The sequence below is a fragment of the Acinonyx jubatus genome, chromosome B3 (genome assembly GCF_027475565.1).
Source record: "Acinonyx jubatus isolate Ajub_Pintada_27869175 chromosome B3, VMU_Ajub_asm_v1.0, whole genome shotgun sequence".
In the NCBI taxonomy this organism is placed as follows: Eukaryota; Metazoa; Chordata; class Mammalia; order Carnivora; family Felidae; genus Acinonyx; species Acinonyx jubatus.
The window spans coordinates 43,251,568-43,277,133 of NC_069386.1; the positions used below are offsets into that span (position 1 = coordinate 43,251,568).

The window sequence follows — 25,566 nt, forward strand, 5'->3', positions numbered from 1 at the left end:
TCTGTAGAAATTCTTCTCTGCTCAGGTTTCCTCGCAACTCCTCTCTTCCTTACTTTCCGGCTCAGCTGGCTGGCTGGAGCCCACGTAGAAACACAATTCTACATTCCCACCCCCTCCCTGTGCCCACAAGGAGAAGAGCCAGAAACTCGGGATGGCATTAAGTAGGGTGAACTATATGAAAATTCTTCTATTTGACCACCTTCCATCTACAACGGCAGCACTTCCATATGACCAGTTTCAGTGATCACAAATATCAGGTGCCCTTGTGTATGTGTGCGTGCACGACTACGCATGCAGATATACACCTGTCCTTCTGTTACTCAGAGGACTCCGTTAACAAGAACATCAGAGCTCCTCCCCGGCCGCTCAATGTGCTGCCCCCTCGTTGGTTAAGCAAATGATTTTTCCTTCTGTGATGATCTTTAGCCATTCCAGGAATGGCACCCCAGTGTGTCACAGCACTGCTATGTATTAGGTGGAAATGGCCTTCCTATTTCTTGGTGTGCTCTGTTTATATTTTAATGCTGTTTACAGATGGAATATTCTATAAATATTCATATAGTGCCTGTAACTGAAAGGCTCCAAAGAGCGCTTTATTAACAAGCTCCCTCAAGTAAGGGTAACTGTGGGAGAGAGGGCTTTAATCCATCCTCATGAAGTTCTCGCACAAAAACTGCTCTACCCTCTTTACACATAATGTTGGGGTGACCTGGGATTTACCAGCTAAATTCACAGCTAAAAGTGTCAGCTAATGAATTATTCCAAGTAAATTAACAGACCTAGGGAATCCTTTCTTGGTCCCATACCAATGCTCCCTTCATTAGCAAGTACTCTTAATGTGGGAGACAAATCAACTGGGTGCCCAGAGAACATTCAGCCCACATTCAGCCACGCCAACAAATTTTGAATTTTATTTAAGCACCAATATTCAACTGACATTTGTTAGAAGAGTGTTTTATTCTTCCAAAGGAAGGCTGGAAACATTAGAAGATTAAAGAAAAGAGAGAGAGAAGGAGGAAAGGAGGGAGGGAGGAAGAGAGAAAGAAAGGAAGAAAGAAAAAGAGAGGGAAGGAAGGTGGAAGAAAGAAAAGAAAGTTCAAGGAGAACTTACAGTGAAGCATATTGAAACAATTTTTTTTAACTCACAAATGTTTTTGGGCTTGAAATATAAAACTATTAAACAGTTCCAGGTTACACATTACAGATTTTTAAATATGGAGTTATTGAGTGACTAGCAAGTCCAAAATACTGTCAGGCTGATCTTTGTACCAAAGAAATTGAAATAAAAATTACAAGTTATTCAGTATCTCTTTGAATGGGTAGGTGGGGGGTGGATAAGATATCAAATGGTCATTTCCCCCAAAGTTCTGTATCAAAGGTGGTGAAATACTCCTTTTTGTTCAACCAGATTGGCTTAACTGGCAAGGTGATATTTGGGGAAAAACTAGATGGAAGAATGAAATCTGCAGCCCCTGGGCTCTGCAGGGCACCATTTGGCTCTCACCGTGTTCAGGCCTACCCAGAAGTGGTTAATCAGAGAGTTAGGGAAGAGGTCAGGTTCCATGAGAGGCAGGTCCTCTGTGTGTATGGACAAATCTGAGACGGCCAGTCTTTCAGGTCTGGAGCTGTGGTTGCGTGCAAAACGTGATCCAAAAATGAAATGCCAGTATTTAATCCTTCCAGCTCCTCGGCTTCCTCCTTATTCCCTTGTGGGAATTATGGTTGCTACTGTCTCATTGCTGCTCCCCTCCCCTCTGTTTGGTGATGTATTAATTGCTAGAGATGGCCCCAATGCTCCCCTAAGCCTGGATTCCAGTTGAGGGTCCTGTAATGAGAATTCACTTAATCTCAAGATAAAACCCAGCAACAAGGACTTTTAAGCCTTGAAATGCACAATACTGTGTATATATTTATGTGTGATATGATAATCACTCTCACACATAGTCTGGACTGGCCTCTGTGGGTCAGGACTCTGCGAGTTCTCTCAGGCACTCCTTGGGGAATATTTCGTGGCGGGACACATTTTTGTTACATGACATCAGAGCTACGTGTGGCCACTGAATCAACCATTTTGACGTCAGTTAGTTCTTTCCAGTTGTCCTCATGACTGTTCATTGAACATTTGATTGGATTAGGATGGGTTGATGGAGTTCGCCTACATCAAGGTGCGGAAGGGAGGACAAAAGCCCTGGATTGTAAATCCCTCTAGCGGCTACAGACTCAGCTGCTGACTTGCTCTGCGACATTTAAATCTCTTGACCTCTCTGAACCTTGCTTTCTTTGTCTATGAAATGATTATCTGGCCTCTTTTTATCAATCTTTCAAGGTTTTAATAAAGATTAAATGAGTTGGTGGATGTGAAAGCTCTTTAATTCGAGTTAAGAGCCTAAATTTTATAGTTAGCTGGCATAGTGCTACAGGAGATAACTTGAGGGTGGCTTTGCAGGGAACTTCTATGCCAGTCAATCACAAAGCATTCTTTTGTGAATGTAAGAAAATGAGGGAGTCATTTGGGTCATTTGGACCCACTTGGTCATCACTATTTTCTTTTTTAAACGTTTTATTTATTTTTGAAAGAGCGCAAGCAGGGGAGGGGCAGAGAGAAGGGGATAGAGGATCCCAATGGGGCTCTGTGCTGACAGAGTGCCCGATGTGGGGCTTGAACTCACGAACTGTGAGATAATGACCTGAGCCGAAGTCAGATGCTCAACCGACTGAGCCACCCAGGTGCTTCCTGTTTGGTCATCACTACTTTAAAGATGAGCAAAAACAGGGGCGCCTGGGTGGCGCAGTCGGTTAAGCGTCCGACTTCAGCCAGGTCACAATCTCGCGGTCCGTGGGTTCGAGCCCCGCGTCGGGCTCTGGGCTGATGGCTCAGAGCCTGGAGCCTGTTTCCGATTCTGTGTCTCCCTCTCTCTCTGCCCCTCGCCCGTTCATGCTCTGTCTCTCTCTGTCCCCAAAATAAATAAACGTTGAAAAAAAAAAATTTAAAAAAAAAGGTGAGCAAAAATAGTTGAGAGAGTCATGGCAAATTCTTTGCCTTCGCTGTTCCTGAAGAAACAAAAAGGAAAATTCCCACTCCCTGATTGTATTTGAAAACAGAAAAGTCTAAAGCATTAGAACAAGTTGCAGTGAATGGACAGGATGTCCTAGAATGACACTCTGGGTGTAAATAAATCACTGGAACTCATGGCATCCACCCAAGAGTTTTGAAGGAACTCAAGGGTAAAATCGTGGAGCTGTTGGCCAAAATGTGTAACTTGTTACAAATGGGTACTGTGCTCCAGACCTGGCAAATCGCCACCGCAACGCTGAAAGAAGAGAAGTGCAAATCGGTGAGTCTCACTTTTATACCTGGCAAGCCAGTTTGAGACTATCTGAGTTGATAGTGTCACTGAATCTGTGCTTATCACTACACAAAGCATTTATTGAGCGTGTTCACCATGCCCGAGGCTAGAGATAGACGGGAACAAATGCAAGTGTCCAGGAGGCAGTTTGGAAAGGGGGTCTCAAAACTCCAGGGCTCCAAATATAGATCTGGGGAGACGTTGACATACAGGTCAGAGAAATAGCTCTCTCCTGGAGTGCTAATGCCTATCAGTCGGCAGAGCCTGCCTGGAGCACCGTGCCGACCAGAACTAGACTGGAGAAGCCAGCTGACCTCCTCTAGTGATGTCTTCCCTGGGCGGTACCTTGGTCTGGATTTGCCGTCTTCATATGTAGATGGGTGTTCAGATTCTGAAGGTGGCTATGATGACCCAGGGAAGGGGTGAGAAGGGAGAAAGGAAGAGGCTGGAAGGCCGACTCCTGCACAAAGCAGCATTTAAGGAAAAAGAAACCAGCCAAGGAGGCTAAGACAGATCATCATTTATCCCTCAGTCCGTTTATTCACAAATAAATATCGGGCACTTTCTATGTGCCAGGTGCTATTTCACACACTGGGGTCTCATCCAGGAAGCAGGCGATGCTCTCTGTTGGAATTGTTCCAAAAATTTACCAGATAGTAGTTCCAAAAAATTTATAGATAGTAGTAAATACTCCAAATCAGAAGAGGGTAACATGGTGGACAGGGATTGGATGGGCCCTGGAACAAGATTGATCAGCTTTTGTAGAAGCTGAGACCTGAATGGCAGGACTCAGCTAGCTCTTCGAAAGGAGTAGGTGAAGAGAATCCCTGGCAGAAGAAACAGCTAGTGCAAAGGCCCTGAGACAGAGGAGATGGCAGAAAAATATGCTTCTCTGAAGTTCGTCTGTGGAAGGGGGCAGTGTTAGGGGAAGATAGGGCTGAGGAGGTGTCCCGATGCTGCTTATAGTTGGTTGGCTGGTAGTTTAGAGTGGAGAAACTTGACAATGTTTGCACATTGAGGAAAAGGGGAAAGACTATAGGAGAGAGAAAACATGATAGACGGTGCTGAGAAGGACATTCATCTGGGAGAAGGAGCTGAGATGGTGAGAGCAGATACACAGTTGAGAACAGCATATTCCAACCATTTTTAAACTTGTAAACTCATTTCTTAGTAATATATATTATTTGGAAAAATTTTTAATCATCTGATCATCTCGCATACAAAGCAAAATGAAGTGATTTAATGTTTTAAAATATATGTGTCATTTTAGATCAGCATATATTAAGGATTTTATTACAAAATTAATTGAATACAATATTTACTAATATTCATGGATTATAGTAATAAATTCCAAATGAGTTCCATCTAACAAGTGATACGCATGGTTTAATTTGCTTTAATTATGTAAGAAACGACAATTTATAAAACATACATTAAAATGACATCTAACAGTGTACTTAGTTTGGAAACCAAATAAATATTAAGCCGAGGCTTGAAATGTAACTGTGTATCACAGCATCAAATACTGACAAAAACAGGCAAAATCTGCTTTCATAAGTAATGTTAGGAAGCCTGGCATTTTGGGTTAAAAAAATATGATTTCTTTTTATTCTTTGTTTCTTTTATTTCTAAACAGTGAAATTTTAAAAAGTAGGTTTCTGGCTACTAAGATTGACAGACCCTTCTATGCAAATAATTAAAAGCCAGATTGGATATAAGCAACACCAACTTTCCTATTATCGACACTGGTTTTTTAAATTATGGAGCGAGCTCAGTGGGTTATAGGAGAGGTCAGTCGATGATACGGAATTCTGAAAACTAGTGAAGAGGGAATTGCAGAATTGCTGTCATGTGTATACTCTTCATAAACTTTTCAACATTTTACTGCAGAATTCTATTTGCCTTTACCCAAAGGCCCATTATGGGTAAAAATCAGACAGCTTAATCAAGTAAACACCTAACAAAAAATAAACATTAAAACTGTATGACAGGGAGATCCCCACCGTGACCAGTGATACTCAACTCACTACCCAGTACTGGAGAATGACCGAGTGATGAGCAAGACGCCTGGTCCCAATCTCTTCTCTTTTAAATGGAAAATATATTTGATAATCATTACCTTTATTCAATAATTTAAGTGGAGATTTAAATATATGCCACTCTGAGGGCTCCTGGGTCGCTCAGTCGGTTAAGCATCCGACTCTTATTTTTTTTTTTTTAATGTTCGTTTATTTTTGAAGGGGAGAGACAGCAAGCAGAGGAGGGGCAGAGAGAGAGGGAGATACAGAATCCAAAGCAGGCTCCACGCTGTGAGCTGTCAGCCCAGAGCCCGGTGTGGGGCTCCAACCCATAGACCACGAGGTCATGACCTAAGCTGAAGTCGGATGCTTAACCAGCTGAGCCACCCAGGCGCCCCAATATCTGACTCTTGATTTTGGCTCAGGTCATGATCTCACAATTTGTGAGTCTGAGCCCTGCATCAGACTCTGTGCTGACAGCTCAGAGCCTGGAGCCTGCTTTGGATTCTATGTCTTCTGTCCCCCCTTCTCTCTCCGCCCCTCCCCCACTTATTCTCTCTCTCTCTCTCTCTCTCTCTCTCTCTCTCTCTCTCTTCTCGCTCTCTCTCAAATAAATAAAAAATTTTTTTTAACTTTAAATACAAACATATGCCACTCCTGGTTTCCTTCAAGTTGGGAACCGTTACTTAGAGGAAGGTGTAGACATTGAGGGATGATAAACACTACAAGGGCAGAGACTTCATTTTGCTCACTGCTGCAAATCCAGACCTAAGACAGTGCCTGGCATGAGCCAGGCACTTAACAGATATTTGCTAAATAAGTGAATAAGCAGTTGAATGAATGCATGGTGAAGCAGAAGGCCAGGTCTTCTATGGAGGTGTAGAATGGGATGGAAGAGGCACTGAGGAGAAGGGACGAACAAGAGAGGGAAGCAACAGGGGATGGGTTAGCAAACACCATTAGAGGTGAAAAGGCCAAGTTTCATAGAGGACATAGTATCCATAAAGGACCATCGTTTATCCTCAAACAATTTCTTAAACAACTATGCATTTGGGCTTGTGAAAGATACTGTAGTATTCAGAAAAGAAAAAGACTCAACCTTGCCTTCAGAAGAAGCTCACCAAGTTTATCGGGGTAAAGAGACAAATATCCATTCTAGACCGCGTACATAGTGTGGACCGTGTCCACAGACATTAGGGAGAAGCAGAGGGGTCTCACAGAAGCAATGTCGGCCTCAAGAATCAGGAGATTGGGATAACTTCTCCTGCTTTGGCATCAACCAAAAAGTCATCTGACCTCCCTGGATGCTAGTCTCCTAGTCTATGTTAGAAGGGATTACGATCTCCTCTAAGGTGCCTGCCCGGTAAACCTTTCACAGTCCACGGGCTTGGAAAATTCACAGGGGTTATTGGTGTTGGCAACAAGGACGTAGCACTTGAGTTGGCCTTGAAGAATGGGGGGGGAAGATTATCAGAGTTGGGGCTGAGCACTTCAGGCAGAAGGACTAGCAATGAACTGAGCTATGTGGGTAAAACTGTACAGTTTTTGTTTGACAGCCACTTTATAAATTAGTTAAGAGAGGTATGAAAAAACAGGGTCAAATGATATGATGTATTCCATGCTAAAGTTGGAATTAGCATGACTCTCTTTGTTGTAGTGTTTTATCGCTTCCATACAAGAAACAGAGGGTCAAAAAGATCTAATTGGAGTAGTACCAGCTTTGGGAACCCCATATATTGATATTAAAAGCAATCTTGCAGAACAGCTACGTGAGAGAATACACAGCGAAATCTCATGTTAGGGAATGATGATGACGTTAATAAAAGGTAATGGGACAATGCTATAAATTCTTATAAGGTGGAATAGGAGCCAGTGATTCTCAAAGTGGACAAGTGTAAAAATAGCCCCTGTTATATTTCTTAAAAATAGCCCCTGTTATATTTCTAACGTGGATTTCTACCTAACAAGGGAAGCCAGTGAGACCCAAAAGACTGACCCATGTAGCCCTCATCTAGAAACCTCTCGAAGCCCAAACTGGAAACATCAACCTGCACTGGCTCAGATGCATTAAGAGGAGGTTGGCACTGGGTGCAGATAGTCACTGACCAGTGTTCCAGTTCCGGTCCAGTTCTGCCATGTTGCTTGACCTTGGTTTCTGCATCTGCACAATGGGAATAATAATAATAATAATAATAATACCTGCTCTGTGTGTGTCACAACACTGTTACATGGATCAAGTGAGATCATGGGAATGAATTTGCTTTAAAAAGAGTCAAGTGCTAGAATTGCTGGGATGAGGCAACAGAAATTTGTGCATTTTTGATGTCTGTCTGGTATATGAACAGCTTGTGCAAACACACTTAAAATAATTCCTTGTATTTGCAGAATGTTTGAGTTTATCAGCTTCCAAATATATATGTACATATATATGTATGTATATATACATACACACACACACACACACACACACACACACACACACACATATGAAGGGACTTAGTGTGGTTTTAAATCCGGGAAAAAAAAAAAAAAGCTCCTGGGTTTGAATATCAATCTCGTCACTCGCTAATGTGATTTGGCACCCAGATCTTTTAAAGTATGTAGGCTCAGTTTCCTCATTTGTAAGATAGGGATAGCACTACCTCCCTGGTAGGGTGGTTGTAAGATTTAAATCCAGTGACGGATGAAGGGTAGCATGGTTAGCATCTGTCTTCCTGGACCCTTAGTGCACAGCGTCTGCTTTATTTTCACACTCCATGAGGATACGAGGTCGTAGGGTTAAGACGCTGTCAGCCGGTTGGTAAGCCCAGTGGCCAGCAGAGTTCCTGCGACAGAATTGGTGTTCAGTAAGTATCTGTTGAATGAATGGATGAACAGAATGGATGGATGGATGGATGGATGAACACCGACTCTGTAACAGACACAGAAGAAGGTAATATCTGCTTTCCTGTGTAAGGAAAGCAACGCTCAGAGAGTTTAAATGTCTAAGGTTTAGTGTCAGAACTAAAATCTGCAGGCGGCATTCATGTCATGAGCCCCTTGCCCAGGCCATCCCTGTGCTGCCCCCTCTGTTGTAAATCTCTGGCTGCTGGTGAGCTCAGTTTTGAGAGCTGTTATTGTCTTATCTTTTAGAAAAGCTGAAGCAATACTATTTGCCTCTGCTTCCCTCCTCCTTTTTTTTTTTTTTTTTTTTTTCCAATCAGGGCTCAGAGAGTAAAAAATTCAAGTCAACTTCTAAATTGTTTTTCTTGAAAAGGGGCCAAAAGGAGAAGAAAAGGAAAAAAAAACATAAGCAGAATCTCAAATAGTCTTGGGTTTTGACAGTCCTCAGTTGGCTGGACTAGCTCGGGAAAATACTCTTCACTGAAAGGTACAGTTTGTTTCTTTCTCCTGCAGACGGAAATGGGTGTTTGGGAAGCTGATTCATCCCATGGCCCTTGCACCAGGCCTGGGACCAGCACTTTTCATTATTTGCTCTGTTCCTCTTTGGTTTACAAGGTCAGAGTCGATGTTTTGGTTGTTTTCCAGCAGTGCTCTACTGACCGACTTCGCTCTAATCCCTTGATGTCACTTAAATAAACTCGAGGCGGGTGGGGGAGGGGAGCGATTTGAGGACTCCAATGATTTTCTGCCGCTGTTGTTCTCGGCGGCAAATTAATTTGATGCTGTTATGTAAGTGTAATCATCCTCTCTAATCACATCACAGGATTGGGAACTGCCAGAAATAACAGAAGGGAACATTCGCGGTATCAAAGGGGAGCCACTAAAATAGATTGTTTATTTAGGTACCAAATTGAGACGCTATTATTGGGATATGGAAAACAACCCCCGCCACACTCCCCTTTCACACGTCCCTGCGTTTTACATACTGTATTTGTCCGTGTGCATCATCCAGAAGTAAGAGGAGATATGAAATTGGAGCTTCCATGGCTGCCATCGGGGAAGGAAAGCAGCGAGTTGGAGGTGTCTGAGTGTCAGTGGGTCTTGGGTGACGGCTGGAATTTTGGTGGCATTTATGCTGTTGTAAGAGACTCCTCTCTTTGCCTGATGTTCTTTCCTATGTCTGCCTCCCTGTCTTCCCTGTTCCCCCTGCCCCAAACTATCCCATTGCCTTCTCTCTCCCCATTTTTATCTAGTAAGTCAAAGAGGCCTCAGCCTAACTCAGGTGGCCCCCTGCAGCTTCTTGTTGATGTCCCCCCCCCCCAGTGGGTCACAGGAACATATGCTAAACAGTCACAGCTTCCCTGCCTTCTCCCACATTCTGTCTGGTTCTCTTTCTTCTTCCCAAGCATCTCTGCTCTCCTTCCTGGTCATAGAGTGCTAGACATGAGAAGGAGAGTCCCATCCTTATCTGACATTGGGTTGCCCAGAGTGGTCTATGGAACAGACCACTTGAAAACAGGCTTCAAGTCCTGTTTTAAAGCTAACCTCTGCTCCTCATCCTGGGCAGATTATCTTTTCTGAGCATCAGTTCCCTCATCTGTAAGAAAGGACAGGGGTGCTCAGCTCAGTCCATCGCTGTGAGGATTCAGGTGGGAACCCCTATGAAAGTCCAGCACACGGTGGTCAAGAATGTGGGCTCTGGGGTCAGAATATGCAGTCAGAGTTGACTTCCACTTACCCGGCCAGTGTTGTTGGTCAGGGTGCTGACTTCTTCATACCCTAGTGGCCTCATCTGTGAAGTAGGATCATGATAATACTGATCAGAAGAGCAGAGAGTTAAACAAGATTGCTTATTTTAAATGTTTGGCATAGTGCCTGGCTTACTAAATGTTAGTTTCTTGGCATTGTTATCATTCTTGTTATTATTATTTATTATCATAATAGCAAAACCTAATTAAACAAAAATAATAATCATAATGATGATCCATTTCCTACTCTCCCCACCTCTTATTCCCACCACTTATCTCTGCACAACTGCCAATCACTCCTGGTGTTATTTGCCATAAGTTATCAAGACGTGACATAAGGTTGAAGGAGACAGAACAATTTAAAACATGGACAGGTGGTGAGGAGGGATACCCTCCATGGGGAGGGAAAAGACACTCAGCTGAAGGATCTTAGGAGACTCTCTCCTTGGAGTCTCTGGGGCCTCTCCCTGCTCCCCTAGTCTCCACCGTCCTCTGCCGTGTTCTTTATTGGGTCCCCTCCTGCCTTTTTTCTCTGTTCTGAACACTGCCTGCTTTGAAGTGCCTTCCACCAACCAAGTCCTCACCTCAGAACGAACATGGCGTAATGAGGGGCACCCAGCCTGCAGGTTAGGAACCTTGAATCCTTTCCTGTCCTCACCTCTTGGAAAATTTTGGTGGTTTTATCTGTGCACATGGACGGCAAGGGTATAGCCCATGTCACCTGGAGTGCCAGCCAGTCCCCTATTTCTGAAGCATCGACTAGGACATCGAGTGCTGCTTTCCCCTTCCTCCCTTGAATGGAAATACTGTTTAAGTAAAACATACACATTTATTTCTAAAACTATTCTCTGCACGCTGGTCACAAAAGGGAACAGATCACTACCCATAGTCCTCTTTCACCCTTTTTCCTCTAGTCTAATCTCAGTTTGATGTCCTCCTGCACTACAGATTTTCTCTGCAGAGAGTCTAATGATCAGGCTGCCCAAAGCAGCCATGGCACCTGGAAGAAATGCTGAGGTTCGGTCACCAGATCCAGACAAAGCTGGCTGGCTCTGTGGCAACCAGGCCAAAATATGTTTGTAAAAATATATTGCGAGTACAATTTTAAAGGGATTTTGTTTTTCCTTTTTCCTAAAGAAAATTATCTGGACAGTTCTTTTCTGTGTACCACTTCATTCTACATAAACTTTTCCAACTGCGCATTTTAGCTAGCTGGTTTGTACCTCGAGCGAAGGAAACAGTGGCACAGGAGACCAGTAGCAGTAGGGAGAGTGAATGTTTTTCTCAGGTACAGACACAGCTGTGGTCTCTTGGGCTTTGGAGCCAGACTCTAGCTCTGCCACTTTCTAGATATGGGACTTTGGGCAAGTAACTTAGCCTCTCTGAACCTCAATTTCTTCATCCGTAAACTGGTTGCTATCGGATCCATCTACAGGGCTGGTGTAAGGACAGTGTGCAATATGGTATGGAAAGTACTTGGTACGTAGAAACGGCTTGATTAATGTTAGCTGTTATCATTATTGTTGTTGAGATTTGGATCTTTAGATGCCCAAACTCATAAGGCAGATTTTCTCTCTCCTACTCCTGGTAAAAGAGATGCTGGCTAAACGTGTTAAGGAGACCTTGAAACATTCATTCATCTGGGCAGTTTTAGTTCATATCCACTTTGTCTTGCAAAACTTGGTCATTAAGGCGAGGGTTACTAAAGTGATTATCAACTCTTCTCTCTCTCCTTGCTACTCATGAAAATAGCCTTTAAATTAATATGCTAAAATAACTAAAACAGTTAAATATTTGACTATATATCAAAACTGACTACCATCGAATATTAGGAAAAAAAAACCAAGCATTTACAGAAATCCCATTAATTTGCATTTCATCCATTCTTAGGGCAATTTGTGGTAATTCAGTCTGGATCAGGCTACATTAACTTTTACATCTATGTTTTATAGAAATAATTTACTGGAAGAATTAATGGTGTAAATGAGATTGTAGGGGATATACAAAACTTTTTTAAGACAGCAAGTATTTTTTTAACAGTAACGCTCGTATGAAAATAAAATTTATAATTCATACATGGGTGTTGTTCAGTGAATGCAGAGAGCAACATTTCTCAAAATTCCATCAAATAAAATCATGAGGAGGGAGAAAAAGTCAAAGATTCCTGAACTATACCCCAAAACTTCTGAATCAGGATCTGTGGGGGTGGAACCTAGGAATGTGCATTTTAACAAGCTCCCTAGGTGATCCACAGGTTTACTAAAGTTTAAGAATAGCTATTACAGGGGTGCCTCAGTGGCTCAGTCAGTTAAACATCCAACTCTTGATCTCAGCTCAGGTCTTGATCTCAGGGTCACGAGTCCAAGCCCCACGCTGGGCTCTGTTCTGGGTGTGGAGCCTATTGTAAAAAAAAAAAAAAAAAGTGTGTGTGTGTGTGTGTGTGTGTGTGTGTGTGTGTAGTCAAGATTTATATTTTTAGATGCTTATGTTTCTTTAGATGCTTGTTCACTGATTGTACCAATATGGGGTTAGGACCATTTTTTCCCCACTCATTTCTATATAGCATATATCACATAGATGAGCACATGTGCGTGCACACACATATTTCAGATCAACATGTGTATGTATATACTTAAAATATTTTAAGCTACGCTTGGACTCAAAACCAGATCTTTATATCTCATTTTATAACGGTGAAGAATGTGCAGCAAATACAAAATTGACCTAGAGGTCAGTTTATGCCACTGTTTGCCAGAGATTAAAACCATGGGGTGAGCAAGTTTGCTTGTAACTAAAGCACAGACTCTTGGCTATTTGCAGCATTTTAAACTTTAACAAGTGGGTGATGCAATATAAATGATGCTTTAAACATTTATGCATTGGGTGGGAATCCATATTAATTATAAAACAAAGAGCCGAGTCCTAGAAACAAAGAAGTATTCATTTTTCTTCCTGAGTTGCTTTACTAAGAATTAGATCTCTAAAGTAAAGGCATAGAAACAAGAAAGGCTCTACCTTCTTACCAATACTTGATTTGTGGCTTACCTGGGAGCCTAAGACAACTCATCCAAGAACTTCCCGTGGTCTGTTTACTGTCGCCTCTGTGCCTTGCTTGTGTCCTGCAGCCATCACGCGCTATGTGTCTGGAGAATACTTCTGCTTATGTACAGTGCTCGTTCTCACGGTCCATATGGTAAAGCTTCACCCATTCTACAGTCCTGAGATGGTGGAGGCAAGCCTGAGCCATAGGTGGTTTATAAAGTGTCTCTGGAAGGAGACATGGAGGTATTTCGGCATTTTTTTTCTCTCTGTAGAAAATAGTCCTGTATTTCTCGAACAGGCCAAGATTAAATAAAGAAATGTCACCTATTTCAAACCTGTTCCTTTATGTTCCCTCTACTTCCATACACCTGAACTCTGCACCAGAGAGTAAAAGCAAGCTCAGCCTTACGCGTCTACCTCTCAGGGAATGTTCCACGACTCCCCTGAAGCTGATGGATGAGAAGGGTTGAACATGGCCATCTCTCAATTAAAAATATCTCTCCAACCAGATCGCTTTGGTTGCAAGGATTCTGGCTTTTCTTTGGAATCTCCCTTAGGGGCCATACTCAGCTGTTCTCACCTCAACAGAAATTTCTTTGTTGGTGTCTTAGAGAAGAAGAGAACTCCTGGATAGGTTTTAATTTGAGCGAGGAGCTTTCCCCAGCCTGGGAGGCTGCCAAGCTTTAATGAAGGGTCATTAATGTTGGGGTGTAAGGGGTGCAAGCAGAGAGGGCCATGGGCTGTGAAAATGGTCACCAGTTCACAGTTCAGCCCAAGACTGACACTAACTGGAGTCATTCAGTGAGTGTGTGCTCACTTTTTTATTCGGCATCATTGGATCTGGAATTCGACTCTTCCTTATTGGGAAGGAAGTCCCTAATTCCACGGGTTTAACTAAAGTGGGCAACCTACCATCTGAAGTTAAAATAATCCTCTGAATTATTTGTCTCAAAGCCACCAAGGGAAAAAATATTTTTATGACCACATATTTGAGATGGTCTGTGAAGGTTGAAGTGTCCAGTTAATTGTACTGCCCGCCATTTCATCTTGTCTGTCCACGCATAGGCTTAGCAAGAAATAATCCCACACACTGAACCCAGGCCTGGAATCTTTACCCCTTCTGGGAAGTCAGTAGAGGCTTCTGTCTCCTTGAGTTTCTCTTTCAAAAGGTTTCAGTTTTCTCTTGGGAAAGGCTAGCGGGAGTCTGGATCATTGATCACAGGTAGTTTAAGGTCAGAATGTTTTCTCTCTCTCCCTTTCCAATCTTTAACCATGTTTATACAGAGAGTGCTAAAGACTAGAATTTATGAATCTCAAGGCTCATAAACCAGTCTCCACCCACCGTATAGTCATAAGCTTTGGCTGTACCCATCTGCAAGGCATACCTGGCGTGTTCGGCATCTGAGAAGCTACAACTGGGCAGCAAGCTGGAAAATCAAACCTCCATTCATTAAAAATAAAACAAAATAAAATAAAATAAATGCACATGGCCCACCACCCCTGACAGCTGGCAGCCTACATTTTTCCAGCTGGATTGTAGCTTAACACCTTTTGGGACGTTGTCTTCCAAGAGAATGTATTTGTGCTTTTCAAATCTGACATTTGGATTAAAAAAATGGAGCCCAGAGACTGTGTTGGACACATATTTATAAATCCGTGAAGGCTTAGCCTACAGAAGCCACAGGAAATACTATGATATTTTGGAAAAGGTCGAGTTTCATAGATTCTGTAAGGCACTCAGCAGGTTGTAATTATTTCTTTTATTTAAAAGCCCTCCAGATATTTTTTTCCAGAGGGTCTCTGCAATTGAGGGTAGCAGACATTTTTTTCATACTGTACATTCTTTTTGGCCGAGTGCTGGAAATACACAGGAAATAAAGTGGTTTTGGAAGATCCAGCAGAGGCCAGGCCAAGGCATGAAGTCACTGAAACAAAATGGGAAATCTCCAGATCAGCAGCATCAGGTTTTGGCTGCCTTTGTCCCCCGCCTTGTGCAGGAGGGAAAAAATGAAACAGGTGAACACACTGCTCTGTTGTGTTCTAACAGAAACCAAATGTCACTGTGTCCATGGGCCCAGCGCAGCAGCTGGAATCGCTCAAGAGGTTTAGACACAGGCCGACAAGACAGATGCGTTGAGGCGGCCAGGAAAGTGGAATGAGTTGCCTGTGTCTTAATTCAAGGTCTTCGCACTGCCTTGGGCCCTGAATTCTGCTGGCCCGGCTCAGGCTGAGGGCAGAACTGGCCGTGCGGAGGCCAAGGAGCGCAGGCCAGCGGCTTTTTACACTAGCCTCTGGGCTGCCTCTCAGGAAAATCAGTTGTGAGGACTCTCACCTCAAACCAAAAAGAAAACGGGCTAGCCTTTTGGTCTCAGCTACCAGAAACAGAAAGGCAGCATCTGATTCTGAGGCAGCAGGTAGACGCCCGTCTGGCTTCCTTTCCATGGGGAGGTGCAGATCTTTGGAGACATAGGAACATATCGGGAGAGACCTCCATGGAAGGCAAGCTCTTGGCTCCAGCCAAGCCATGGCCTCCGCGGTTAGATGGGATTCTGTTAGAATCCTGGAAAGCAGCAAAAACTCCCCGGGAAATGAACTTGGAGTGTGCAAGGCCTTCACTTGCCACTGTTCCATTCAGATTCTTTTGGGATGCTTTGGGCTGAGTAGGGTTAAGTTTGAGCAGAAGGGGAAAGGACTTCAGCCAGCATGAATGAAGTGCTCCCGGGACGAGTCACAAAATGGCCTTTCAGAAAGAGCCATCCATTGAGATGGGAGCCAGCGGGTGAAGTCACCATCAGCACAGGGTGCGGTGGCCAGGCATAGGCTGGATTCAACAGAACCCTGGCCTGGGCCCATCACACCCTCCAGCATTTCCATTTAATCAGTGGCGGAGGCCCAGGGTGAAATGAGGTAGGGAAGTTGTGCAGTTCCCAGTAGGTTTCCTAGGACTGAGTTTATTCCTTCCTGGCTCCCACCATGGAGGAGATACCAGGAAGGGGCAGAGAAGATTCAATGATAGCCCTGGGCAGAATCGATTCTGGGGCTTTCCAGCACCATTGCTGTCATCAGTTACTGAAGTTGCTGTACATTGTGCTGTGCAAGAGGCCACACTAAGTGACAATTTGAGTGGGTCTTCATGGGTCACAAAGCATGCTCATATACACTTATCTCATTTGACCCTCCTAGTTGCCCACAGTGCGGGCAGGTGCCACCATCATTGCTCCTGGTGGACTTGTGAGGACACTGAGCTCAGGGAGGTTAAGTGACGTGTCCTGGGCCACACAGCTAGCAAGAAGACAAACCAGGACTCAGACTCAGAGCTTTTAAAACTACGGCAAGATTCCTCTTGGGATATAACCCAATCAGCTAGGTGGATATGGGTCCCTGCCCTCCAGACATGGCAAACGCAAAGCAAACAACAGAGGTATATTTATGTAACCCATATTAAATGGAGCTGCCTCATGTCCCCAGTGTCAGCCCAGTGTCACTTACAAAGAAGCACACATTGACTTCCAAAAAGAACTTAAAAGCAATTTGTATCTTCATTACAGTTTCTCAGAAAATGCTAACGGAAGGATTCCATATATAGCTGATGGCAGATTTTCTGACATATCTCTTCATCCATGTACCTCCTCACAACCCCATCACAATATGACAACTGTCTTATCACTCCCCCTCTGCTATAGATAGATAGATAGATAGATAGATAGATAGATAGATATTCCCTCACTCCCCCACACTTTTTCTCAAACCTAGTGCCTTCTGATTTTATAACTTCTTTTTGCCTACCTCTTACCTTCCAAATCTGTTATTTCCTCTTCTTTGAGTCTGGTTTCTCCAGCGTAAACCAGTCAGTCTCCGCTCCCTTTTTTCTCCTTCATCCCCAACCCATTACTCTGATTGGAATAACAAGACCCAGGATCCAACTGGACTGAGGCTGTCTTCTCCCTGGATGGTGGGAGGGAGGGGAAAGCCGTGTGTCTTATCTTTCTGGTTACATGTGTCTGTGAGCTAACGAGGGTGGCCTCGAACCTTCAAACCAAGGAAGGCAGTGCATAAGATGTGAAGAGCAGAGCCTCGCCTGACTTTGGGCTTAGAGTCAGACTCATGCTGTGTGATGGTGGGCAGAAAGACTGGCAGATTTGTTCAGTATCCCTTGTTTACACTTCTTTTTGTCAACCTCAATCACTCTTCTCCTCAAACCAATGTTTCCCACCTTTATTCGACTCATCAGTATCTGTGACAAAGTGATAATGGGATTGAACTGCATCTTTCTCATCTTCTACTCCACAATAGATATATTTAGACAGATATCTGTATCTATATCTGTAGAGAGAGATTCAGTTGGGGCCATGAGAATCATTTGTATTTCTTTCTAATCAACCTAGAATGGCTTCCTGGAGGAGGTCAGATTTCAGAAGTTACATAAATGGTGTGAGAGAAACTTTTGTTCAGCTGGGAGGGAAGGAACTGGAAGGCAGCATTCTGAGGAAGCTTGGCAAGGAGTGGCATATTGGTTCCCAAGGAGATTTGTGCGGTTGGTCTGAGGCATGTGGGGGATGGGGGTCAGCTGTGGCCATGGAGGAAGTGGGGAAAGAAAACAAGGAAAGCAAGATTGCAGAGGCCTCCCAGTGAATAAGGAAGAGGTGAAGAGATTGAGAAGGGCCCTGAGGCTCTAAAGATGAGATTTGAAGGAGAGGCAGCAGGCATCCTCGCGGCCAAGTCCCTGGACCCCGTTAAGTCAGTGAGGCAGTGGCTGTGCCCCCCACACCCCCATCTCTGCACTGAGCTGAGGTACCAGCACCTGCTGTAGTGAATTGTGGGCACTTGCTCGGTGCCCTAGGTGTAAATCTCCATATTTCTAGGGCCAGACAGGAAAGAAGCAGCAGCAATCTCTGCCCTGGAAAATTGCCCTCTGAGCAGTGTTGATGAGCATTTTCACAGTCGGTCTGACTGTACCCTCTGCCCTGTTCCATTGTCTGGGAGCTCTCACCCCACGGAGGCATTTTCGCATCTCACTTTGCCCTGATCCTGGTTATTATGGCCTCTAGAAAGAAAGCCTGAAGCCTGTGGCCTATTGGAAGCCATATTATCAGAGGTCATGTGGATAGCGAGTGAAGAGTCTAATTCCTGTTGGGGAGGGAGAAGCGTGGGAGTGCATGCAGCTCCTCCAAGTTAAAGAAAAGCTCAGGGTCGTATGAAGCAGAAACCGCTGCTCCTTAGGACACTGTCCTCTGAAATCCATTCTGTGCCATATGAAGTTTCTGCCTAAGAATTGAATTTGAGTCATTTGCTCACTGAACTTTCTCTTCCTGCCCCACATGATTTGCTAATGGTGGGTGTTACTAATATGATTAGTCAGCTGAGGCATTTGGAGAGGATTTGGGGATACCTTTAGCGGTTTATCACACACTGACCTAGAGCCTAGAATGTCTGTTCATTCTCAACCACACCCTTTCCCCTACCCAAGAAGAATGCCTGGGGCATAGATTTTGCAGTTTCTGAACACGGTGCAGGAAATATACATGATTGAGTGTATAGACTCAAGAAGTACCTCAGTTTCTTTCTCACCCAGGGTTTGCTCAGACTTTGGGCTGCGTCTGGTCGGTACACCAACTTGCAGGTCTTTTTTGAAAAGAAGGGAGGAGTATGCTGGCTTCTTCCACAAGTCATTTGGTCTTGTATATGTATGTAGCAATATTGCTTCTTTTTTATTCCTTTTTTTTTAAGTTAACAAAGGCCTAAGAGACTTAGGGTTCAGAAAACCACCACCATTATTTTATTATAATTTGTGCTGAGAGAAAAAAAAAAAAAAAAGAAACCTGCTTGAGGTGGTTTCAACAGCTCCTCCACGTAAACATCAAGTGCTTTGTCTTTGGCACACACACCCTCAAAGCCATTACTGTTATTTACCCCAGCCCTCTAAGAGAACTATTTCACAGGGACAGTTGGGCTTTCAACACAGCCTAACTGGCATTGTCGTTGGTGTCTTTAACGATGTCTTAGGCTCCAGTTCACATCCAGGACTGTGAATGGTATTGCCAGACCCAATTGTGTGTCTGGGAATAAGCTGGAGCTTTTGCAATTTAAATGGACAGGCCAAGTTCATGTACTGTTTCAGTTCTTACTTTATGGGCCCCCTTGGGCTGTGCTGCTTTATTTGGCTGTTTTTTGTGTGTGTGTGAGGTGATTTTTCTTCTGAATGTGTGGGGAGGGGATAGGGCAGGAGGTTGGAGGAGGGTAGCCACACTTTGTTTGGGTTTATAGACTCCTTTGGCAATTAAACCATTGAACCACCGAGAAAGAATTTGGAGCCCTTTGTGGCACTGAGCAACAAAAATTGAAGCAAAACAAGGGAGTGATCATCTCAGGTATCCTTTCCAGTCTCCCTCACGTTTTATCTCCCCTTTCCAATAGAGAAGAGGGGAAATGTTGGTGTCTGGGGGTAACGGGCAAATCTCTGTCTTCAGAAGGAGCCTCTCTTTCTTTCCCCTCTGTTCTGGGTAGTCAGTCAAGACCTAGAGGCCAGTTGAATGTTTCTTGCAGGGGAAGATAAAAGACCAGTGGGGGGGGAGGGGGTGGTGCCGGGGGGGTGAAGACCATGAGAAGTACATTGCCTCAATGAAAATCAGATTTAAAAAAAAAAAATGAAACTGTATTCTTCCTCGGTTCCTAAGAGGGCTCGGTTCCAAGAGGCAAGTGGCAAACACACAGGATGGAAACCTCTCCGTGGAGGAAGGTTTTGCTCCTGTTCTGGAGGCTGGCTGCTGACTCCCAGAGCCGAGGTAGGGTTAGCAACTCACCTGTACTTGGAAGTGGGCCATTAAAAGAAGTTAACTTTCCTCCAGGTTAAGTTGATCCATAGAAAGTTTTCCATGAAGAGTTTTTGAATCTTTAAGTATTTCCTTTAAAAACAAGGTAAAACAACTGGCCCCTGGGTGGCTCAGTCAGTTAAGCATCTGACTTTGGTTCAGGTCATGATCTCATGGTTTGTGGGTTCGAGCCCTGCGTCGCGCTCTATGCTGACAACTCGGAGCCTGGAGCCTGCTTCAGATTCTGTGTGTGTGTGTGTGTGTGTGTGTGTGTGTGTGTGTGTGTGTGTGTGTCTGCTCCTCCCCTGCCTGCACTCTGTCTCTGTTTCTCTCTCTTTCTCAAAAACAAATAAACATTAAAAAATAAAAAGGTAAAAGAAAACATGAAACATCTCCTCCCCCACCCCACCCCCAGGACCTTATCTCATTTCTAATACTTTGGAGACCCCAATAATTTCCAGAATCCCAGAGAAAACTTTGCAGGGATGATCTCTCCATTAGACCCAGGACCTAGGTCCCTATTAAGTGTTCATTTGTGTCCCCTCAAAATTCATATGCTGAAATCCTAAATCCCCAGTACCTCAGACTGTGACCTTATTTGGAAATAGGGTCATTCAGAGTCATTCGTTAAGATGAGGTCATCCTGGAGTGGGTGGGCCCCTCATGAAACACGACTGGTGCCCTTATAAAAAAGGGGAAACTTGTGGACAGACGTGCACGCAGGGAGATCACCAAGTGAAGATTGGAGTTCTACCCCCTCAAGCCAAAGAACTAGCAGAAGCTGGGGGAGAAACCTTCCGAAGGGGCAGACTTCTGGCCTCCAGATCTGTGAGACAATACGTTTCTGTTGGTAAAGCCATTCACTTTCTGGTACTTTGTTACAGCAGCCGTAGGAAGCTACTGCAGGCCTATCGTACTTTTAGGGACCCTCTGAAATCTTTCCACTTTCATCTCTTGTAAAATCAGAAGGAGACATGAATATAATAATAATGAATATATAGTAAACAAGTCCAACCTGCATTATATTTGTCTTTATGCCAGTGCAGTCATAAAATAAATTTTTTTTGTATTTTTTATTGTAATGGAGGAAGGGGCCTGGGAAGGCAGAAGTGCCCAGGACCCACAAAAGATAATGCTCCGGCCCTGAGGCCCAGAGTTGATTTGGAACAGGTGAGAGGTCTCTCCATTGCTAGAAAATCCCTGGAATTTGTGGCTGGGTACCCATGTGTCACCCCCGCCCCCGCCACCTCCAAAAATGATAAACCACCCGATACCTTGTGTAACTATGATGCAAAATATTCCTCAAACTTTGCTGCTCAACCTACGTCTTTACCGCCAGCAGATTGCATTGTTTTCATGGCTAATTTCTGTGGGAGGAGAGTTGCAAGACCGTTTCCATTTGGTAGGTGCTCTCTGCCTGCCGACATAGCTGAAGCACGAAGTGGGGCAGAATCCACCACTGTCTCTGTCTGTCCCCTGTGGAACTGCTGGCTTCACTAAAATGAGAAGGGAGAGCTTCAAATTAAGTCTGGCCTCCCTCATTCAGCTCCCAATAGGTCTTTCTTTTCCACCGTCTCTTCCCATTCACTTTCAAAAGCTCTATTACTTATTTATGACCCAATCCAGTAGAAATAATATGCACTTAACTTGCACTTGTAACTGTTACCCTATTAATTACTCAGCTAAAATCCATAAAAGTGGACGGCTGTCACAGAAGTCTCTGCTAAAATCCTCACAAAGGGGAGCGGCTCTTGACAAATTCATTAATTAGGATCTGGTGTGTAGTTCTTCGAAGTCATAGCCTGAGTTTCCAGGAGCCCAGTGGCCTGTGAAGATTGTGTCTTGTCCTCGCCAGTTGACAGTTCACACAGACTGTGGAATGAAAGTGAATATCTCTTCCTGACAAGCAGCAATAAACAGGGGAAACTTATGTCAAACAGACAGGTGATTCTACATTGACAGATGATGTGTACCCGTGACCCTCATATCCCCCCTGGTCTATAGCCCAGCGGTTCTCAAACTGTAGGGAGCATCATAGTCACCTGGAGGGCTTGTTAAAAGCATAGAGCACCACTAGCCTTTAATTGGCCTTTATCACTAAAAGGTGGGAAAGGACACCATCCTGCAGTCACCAGGAGACATAATGAATTTTTAACATAGGAATGGGCTGCCTGAAGTTCTGGAATCTTCTTTCCTGGAAATAGGTAGGAGTGGATGCTGCCTTTTTCCAGGAGGGTTTTATGCAGTTTGGCTACAAACACATGCAGCAGGAATAACGTGATCCACATGATCGTATCCTCCTTTCCACGGTTGGAGCAGGTTGGCCCAGGTAAGAGACCCTGCAGGGGTAGAGGTGTGAAAGTACATTTGGAGGCTGAAGCACCTAGGAGCAGCTGCGCAACTGGGCTCCAAGAAAGGGTGCAGAGCGTGGGGAAGGAGCAGTTAGTAAAGTCTTAGCAAGACCTTAGTCTTTTGAGCAGTGGAAAGGTGACTTCTGTCTGCTCTGTTCCTTCGGCCAAGGTGTATTTATTGAACACTGTCTGTGTGCAAGTATCTGTGCTGGGCAAGGGGAAGAGCACCAAGGGGATTCATCCAGGGAAGCTAAAGTTCTAGCGGGGAGAGTGAGGCAGTCCCATAATCATCATACGTGGTAAGACAGTGCCACAAAAGCAAACTCACAAGGGCCAAAGATGCTCCAGAAATCATCATACATCAAACATAGTTATTACTCAGGAGGGGAAAAAAAAGAATCAGATCGGAGTGTTCAAATCAGATGATAATACCAAATCAGAGTTTATGAACTGAGACACCGAAGCCAGAAGTCTTCAACTGGATGCTGGCACATGCAGAGGGCTTCCTCTGGGTGCAGGAGTCCTTTACCTAATAATCCTAAATGCCAAAGGGTGCCTCTTCTCAATGCTTTTTGGAGAGGGAGACCAAAGGGGCTGTGTTTTGAGATGTTTTCCGTAGTAACTATGACCTCCTGCCATGCTGCTGCCTGTCATCTACCTTGAGAACCTGTACCAGCTGAGATTGCCACCATGAAAGCTCTTAGCCCAACCAGAAAGGACTGTTCCTGCATACTTTGGGACCAGGGGAAAAGCAGAAGATTGAATGTAGCTACACTTAGCCAGCAGTGAGCCAACATCCCTATTCACACTCGCCAACCCCCACAATCTGCTTAAAGCCTCCCCCAGACAGCCCCTGCTTCTGATAGCATCTGCTTGAGAACTTCGATGACTTCTTAGAGGTGACAGGCAAGCAAGATAATGAGGAGAGGTGACAGCTGAAATGTGATAGATAATACCCTGTTGTGAAGGGCATGGATACATCTAATCTACTATGTGTTCAGAATTGGGAATGGGGGATTAAATCGGGTTCGGCCTGTCCAGTCAATACATCTTTCTCTGATGGTGAATCACCCTTCCCATTGGTGACTTCGCCACTTTCCAGTATTTCATTCCAAATGGAAGTGAGGAATTGAATTTTATCTTAAAAGCACTGAGCCTTGACTTTGTTGTTCTGCTTTGCCTGTATTTCCTGCCAAACGTCCTTGTGAAATTTTACCCACTAAGCAAAGCTCCTGCCTTCCACAAAGGTTTCTCCTTCCACATTCCAGTTCACATGGACCTCTCTAAACACAAACATATCAGTGCTGAACTTCTCTTTACCTTATCTCTTCTGGAGGCCAAAGTGGTGCCTGTCTTTTTTCTTTTTCTTTTTCTTTTTCCTTAGGATGCTTAGCATAGTTTGAAAGATGGTAGGCCCTCAGTAGTGTAACTGTTTTGATTTGTTTAATTAAATAGCAAATTAGGCAGGTAGGGTATAGGTGTGATCTGCTTTCCCAGACACAGATTAGAATGATGTCTGCCACAGATTCAATAACACTAACTGGTCTCTCTCCTCTTAAAAGAGCTACAGAAATAGTGTTTGGCAATATTATATAAAAAAACAACCTTTTATAAAACAAGCTATGTTTAGTTAGGGGTCAGATGATGCTTTGTTCAGTATGTCTTGTCACAGATGTCTTTTATCATAAGCAACAAATCTTTCTGTGTTGGTGAACATCTCTGAAGCAGATGTCCTGTGACCCAGGGTGGAGGTTTATCCTTTGTTCTGTGATATATTTGCCTTCTCTTGAATTACAGGCTCAGTGACTCAGCTTCTTTCTCTCCTCCAAAGAGATGTCAGTGACTGTTGTTTTGCTCTCTGATGCTTTATTCCTCACAGGGATTTGCTTTTGTAAACTGCATGGCTAAGGTGCACACCTTAAATAACACCATTAAATAACTCTCTTTTATACCCAACTGTGCTGCCCACAGTTGTCTACAAGTCAAGTCTGAGTGCACATAGCAGAGAAAATGAAACAATAAAAACAGTATAGAAACAAACGCCAGATTGATGTATTGGATTGTAGGAAAGCCATTTTGTTAGCCATTGCCAAAAGCATTACAGAAATTTCTAGCCCCATCCATCACCTCAAAGTGGCTACATGATTTACCACATCATTACACATAGAGCTGGATGGCCTTTTGGAAGAATGCACCTGTACCCTTTGAAGCATGGTATCAAGGTGTGAGTCTCTTTCCAATCTTGGAAACCTACTTTTTTGTCAGCATTTGAGATTGGAGAAGGACCCACCCAGAACATGGTGAGGTTAGGTGTCCCAAGAATCCTAATAGTGAACCATTACCTTTGACTCTCTCCTGTTGGCAAAAACTGGCTTTCAGCCCTACAGGCTCAAAGACTTGTCTTTGCAATGTTCAGAAATGCAAAGAAAGATTCAAATACCACAAGCTCCTACAACTGATGTATAAAACCAGAATGTTCCTTTTGTTTATTTAAATGAGAGATTTCTTCAGCTCTTTCTTCAGTGGAACTCCAGAAATAGTAGTTGGCTTGTGTTTAGGGCAGTGGTTCTCAAACTTTATCATGCATCAGAAGCACTGGAAGAACTTTTGAAAATACAAATTGCCAGGCCCCACCCACAAAATCTCTGATTTAGTAGGACTGGGGTGAGACCCAAGTCTGTATTTCTAAGGGATTCCCAAGTGATGCTGATACTGCTGGCCCAAGGATCAGACTTGGAGAACACTGGTTAGGGGTCATGTGGAATGCATAGCTATAATTAAACACTAAAAATCCTATCAAACACACAGAGATGCTCACAGGCTCAAGAACTAGGGCCGATTGGAGGATGTGTGGAGTCACATTTCCTGTATTCACCTCACTCTCCTATGTCTCCTCCTCCCCCTCTGCTTTCCTCTTTTTCTCTTCCTCATTCTCCTCCTAATTCTCTCTCTGTCTCCCTCCCTCCTGCTTTTCCCCCTCATCCCTCCCCCTTTCCCTATTCAAACACCTCACCTGTATGCAGATAGTTGCATACTCAACTTTGCTGCCTCTGGGAAAGACTGATTGGATCCTTTGGCATGAAAAACCCCTAGAAGGGCATTGCTGTGTTTGTCCCCATGACCTTCCTTTCTTTGTGCTTCCTTGGCCAGACTTGATTATCAGACGTTCTTTTGATGTATTTATAAGTTCAAGCAGGCTCCAAAATCTGTCTTCCAGAAAGCTCCGTAAGGGAACTGTATATCTCTGCCATGACCCTTGATGTGGGATCATACAGTTTAACTCTCTGGCCATGGTCTTTTTTCCTCCCTAGATCTCATTCTTGGGGGTCACCTCTGCAATTCCCAAATATTGACAACATTAGTATTTG

General features: G+C 44.0%; 1 protein-coding gene across 3 annotated transcripts in view; it reads left to right on the top strand.

Moving 5' to 3' along the window:
- Window positions 1-25,566, top strand: part of RORA (RAR related orphan receptor A) — a 714,362-nt gene that overhangs the window by 449,145 nt on the left and 239,651 nt on the right. The gene's annotated exons all lie outside the window — the stretch shown is intronic.